We start from the raw sequence: 5123 nt of genomic DNA, 5'->3' as shown, positions 1-5123 counted from the left end.
AGTATTTTCTCATTTTCATTGTTATTCTTGACACATGGCTTATTTAGAAATGTATTTCCAAACACGAAGATTTTCTAGTTATCATGTTTATTATTGACTTCAAGCTTAATTCCACTGTAGTCAGAAAATATATACTAATCCCTTTATATTTGTTATATTTACTTTATAGTCCAGCATCTGATCTATTTTTGTAAATGATGTTTCCTTTATCCTTGAAAATAATGTGTTGCTATACTTATTGAGTGCTGTGTTCTACATATGTTAAGATGATAAATTTTGTTCAAATCATCTACAGCCCTTCTGGCTTTTGATCTGCATGTTGTATCAGCTATTGAAGATATTCATTAAAATTTTTAACTATGATTGTGGATTTATTTAAATTTATTTTTAGTTCTGTCAGGTTTTGCTTTATATATTTTGAGGCTATTTCTTGATATTTTAAATGTCTATTGTGACTTTTTCTTTGGAGCACTAGTTATTTAGAAGTATTTTATTTGTATTTTGTCTATTAAGCTTCTTAGCAAGGATATGAGGCAATAAAATTTGTTTCTTAAACAGAATACTCAGTGAAGAAGATAGATTTCCTTCTGCTGTGTCCCTTTGATCTCTCTCTCTCTCTTTCTCTTTTTGTCTCTTTCTCTTTCCTACTCCACAGTTGTAAAAATAAACTGTAGATTTACCAATTAAGAAAGTACTGATGTATGAGCTATTGGCAACTCCAATTGCTTTGGTTCCAAGATAAATTAAGCTAAATCCTCAGAGCACATTGAAGTACCATTTATGTTGTTCACTTCGATCACTTCTATCCTGCTCTCTCAAACCCTGGATGTTGTGACTTTGATTCTGTTCACTCTGACTGGTTTTTAAATACTATAACTTTAATCTCTAGGAGATCTTGGTATCTTCTATACTAGAGATAATCTGATTTCATTAACTGAAATGACCTTACTCAAAGTAAGTTATAGTACATAATCACGTTAACAAGTATAGGCAAGTATGTCAGATTGATTTCCAAGTTCCAGTTTTTCCAGATAGTAGAATGTGAATCCTTTTTATAACTGAATATTGCAACATTCCTTGTAGATACTTTCTTGAACAGAATAAGAAGCTGATTTTCTTGCTTGGTGGATATTGTGCTGTTTACAAAACTATCCATAATCTAAAGTATACACTTAACGTAAAACTCAGGTTTATAGCCAATAGCTTCTGAGTTTTCATAGAGTTTTGGTGGTTGACAAATGAATTATTGGGGAAAAAAAGATCACAGCTTCTGTGCTGTGTGCAGATACTTACTGAGTATGATGAAGGAATTACTCTAACCGAGCAATTAGGCCAAGTGCCAAAACCATTAATGCTCAAATGCCAAGCGCCTGTAGGAAGGGTTCTGTTACAGGATTTAGCCACCAACCCCTGGCTCACTTACCAGAGGGTGGCACTCCAGGCTTCCTGATATTCTGCCAGCCTGGCTGAGACTCAGCAGCTGCCAGCCGGCCCTGGTAGCGTCTAGCTCCTCTCCCCATTGCCGCCTCTGCCCCCACCTCTCTTGCCCACCTGCCCTTCCTCTGCCTGCCCCTTGAGCGGTGGGTGCACAGCCGGGGGCACCGTACAAGTTGAGTCATGACATCCAGCGGACACACTGCGTTCACCTTTACTGTGCCTCCACTCCACAGACTCTTCTTCATCTTGGCAGCTTAACAGGAAAGGGTTGCCAATTCCTGTTTCATAACATTTCAGGGGCTCAATTCAGAGGCTTTTGGAGTCTCCTGGCACACAAGGAAACTGGGCATGGGGGTGGCATAGGGAGATCCACTTAAGGGGTTATGGACATCCAGGCACCCCTGGCTTGCTCCCAAAAACACCTGGGAGAACAACGGTAGCCTTTATAACTGCAAAATTTCATCAAGATGAGCTGAAACCTGGTTCTGTCATTTCCCTCCCTACCCCCATCCCACAACCTGCCCTCACTCCAAACCAAACCAAACAAAACACCAGAGCAGTGGAATATCTTAACAACTTGACTTTTATCCAGAACTGAGGCTCTTTATTTGCTAAACTATGCATTGGGTCCAAGATTTTCTAATTCTGTGGGAACTTGAATCACCATCCCCTCCGCAAGCCCCCACAGAAGAAGCAGATGGGGATCTTGGCAAGTCCAGAAGTCCAAGACTTGGACAGGTTGAGAGTTCTATTTGCCAGGCTGAATTGCTTGTAATTTAAAAATGTATCCTTCTCCTTTTTTTTGCACTTCTGAACTTATCTGAGGAAACAAGAGGGTATGTATTCATGCATAGAAACAAATCTGTCCATGTAAGTGAAAATCTGCATTTGAAGTCAGGGGCTTACCAGCAGAGATTAGTTATACCAACTGGTCAGGGAGATGGGGCACAATCAGTGTTCTATACACAGGTTATGGCTGGGACGTGTGACCGTCTTCTCTCATCTTCATCTTCTCTCTTTTGTCTCCAACTCCTTGCCTACATTGTGCCTACAATAAATACTCCTGGAATGCAGTTCTGAAGCAGGTTTTGGGTCTCGTTAGTGACACCAGATTGTTTAACATTTATCTGCTTTCTAATACTGAAAAGAAAATAACTCATTAGTTCTGACATTTTAATGTGTGAGGATTCTGAGACAAAACTTAACTTTGCTTCTTCCAGACTAAGTTATCCTAATTGCCAGGTTTAGTGCATGTTAGAAACTTGAGAATGAAGTGAGGCATGGCCACTTGTGGCTCTTGGGGTAATAAGGGCTCAGGGATTTTTTTTTTTTAAACTGGATTTTTTCTTAAAGCTGGGATGTTCTCCCTTTAGGAGTTCTTATGTGGGTTTATTGGTGATTTGTGGGGTGAAAATAGAGGTGGCAGGAAGTGTAGTTGATGCACACCTGTGAAGAAAGAAAAGCATCATTTCTCTGTGTGTTCACGGTGAGAGCATCTACTGAGTCTAACTATAAGTATGGTTGTGTGCATACTTCTACGGAACAGGGAAAGCTGTCACTTGGATGGGTTCCTTTTCAGGTTGACAAGAATGTGTGCTGCAGCTTGGGACTATTCCCCTTGTAGTCATTCTCTGAGTTTTAGACTTCCCTGCCCCACAGGCAGACAGCTCCAATTCCAACTCTGAATTCTGCCATAAAGGTAACCAGGCATGAAAAGTGCCAATTGTAAAGCTTGCTTGGATAGCCATGGCAGGATGAACTCTGGAGACAATAAAGCTACAGAAAAGATATTTACCATACAAGACTAGAGTTTTAACTTCCACGATGGAGACCCCTTGGCTGGAACTGAGACCTGGTTACCATTAGTCGGTCCCAACCCTGAGCCATTATTGCATGAGAGCAGCCACAGGTGGTGGTTTTCATAAGTTGTTTGGAAGCTTCCATTAGTCACCAGGGTCTCCTTCTATGGAGGTGGCCCAGCTGGGCACTCTCAGATCACTCCTGCTCACACTTATTTATGCAATTTCGCTTTCTTGTAGTTTAATACACATCTCTATCTCTTTCACACTCACACACAGTGAGATTTAGTAGCCCATTTTAATGAGGCAATTATATTTTAACTCTATTATGTGCAATTATCCACTCACTTAAATTGCTTCAGTTGGAGTGCCTGGTGTTGATGTCTCACTGGCACACACTTGCTGGCCCCCGGGGGCATCTGGGCTGCTAGGCCTCAGAACACTGAAATGCTGACACTCCTACTGCCCATGCTGTGCTCCACAGGTGGCTTAGTGTTGCCACAGGCCAGGGACAATTGCAATTTCTGGCCCAGGCAATGAAGCTCTTGATCGCTGTGTGGGTGGCCTAGATCTTTCTCATCTGCTTTTCTGTGCTGGCAGGGTTGTTTATCTGGGCCCCAGAGCCCCAGGTAGCCATGTAGTTTGAAGGGGCCAGAAAGACAAAATTGGATAATCAGAGCCACGCAAGTTGGTCTGACATTTTTTTTCTTTTTAGACATCAAGGCTTTAGGTGCCTAGGGGTGGGGGTGGGAGGTAGAGGCTTTTCTACGCACATCCTGTCTTTGCAGTTTAGTCCTAATGGTAACTTTAGGGAAAACAGAAAAGGTTTTAGTTATGAGATGTCTACTTCATTCAAAGTAGTATATCTGGTTTATACAGTAGCCACGAAGCATAACAAACCAGTCATCTATGGACTTACCACCCAACTTAATAACTCTAATGTTCCCAATACTTTTGCATCGGCCTGTGGGTTATTTATTCCACCTTGGCATACCCTGAGAGGGAGTCATTTGCTTGGATTTTGTCCTTACATTTCACCTTAAAAGTTTTATCACATATATATGTACCCCTATGTATTATCATTATTTGCTAGCTTTGCTTGCTTTGAGTTTTATTGAAGTGTCATTCTATAGGTAGCATTCTGTAACTTACTCTTCTCCACTCAGTATAACGTTAAACTTCCATCTCTGTAAATGTGTAGGGTTGTAACGCATTCGTTTTCTCTAATGTATAATATCCTGTTATGTGGCATCCTCCTGTCAAATGAACTTCTGGGCTTTTCTAGGTTTTATTTTTTCTTTTTGTTTTGAAGTATGAACAATGCTTCCATACCATCCCTGTGCACTAGTGCAAACGAGTGAGAATTTCTCTGCCTTAAAGTGGAATTTCTGGGTTGTAGAACATAAGAATGTTAAAGAGTATAAGAGAGTGCAAAATTGTTTTCCAAAGTGGCTGAACCAACTCACAGCCCTCTAGCCAGGCAGTATCTTTTGCAATTTTCCAGTTCCCACAGAGGTTTTTATCCAAGGTGACATAATGGTTAAGAGCATTATTTAGATGTGAATTCCAGGTTTTGACTGTGGGACCCTGAAAAAGTTGGTTGCTCTCTCTAAGCCTCAGTTTTCACATCTGTGAAGTAGATGTTATTCATTACATATGTTTGTTGTGAGAATTAAAATTATTTATGCAAAGCCCTAAGCACAGTGCTGGGCATACAAGAGTGTCCAATAATGATTCACAAGGATTATTGTATGTGAAAACCAGTGCTAATGGTGGGGGGAATACTTGAGTCCAATACCTAATCTCTAGTCATCATGTTGGTGAACTCTTTCCTTCTGGAAGCGCAGCATCTCCCAGCAGCCCAGGGTCTTAACATGGCCAAGTGCA

This window comes from Rhinolophus hipposideros (genome assembly GCF_964194185.1).
Source record: "Rhinolophus hipposideros genome assembly, chromosome: 4".
NCBI classification, from domain to species: domain Eukaryota; kingdom Metazoa; phylum Chordata; class Mammalia; order Chiroptera; family Rhinolophidae; genus Rhinolophus; species Rhinolophus hipposideros.
This window is presented reverse-complemented; position numbering follows the sequence as displayed.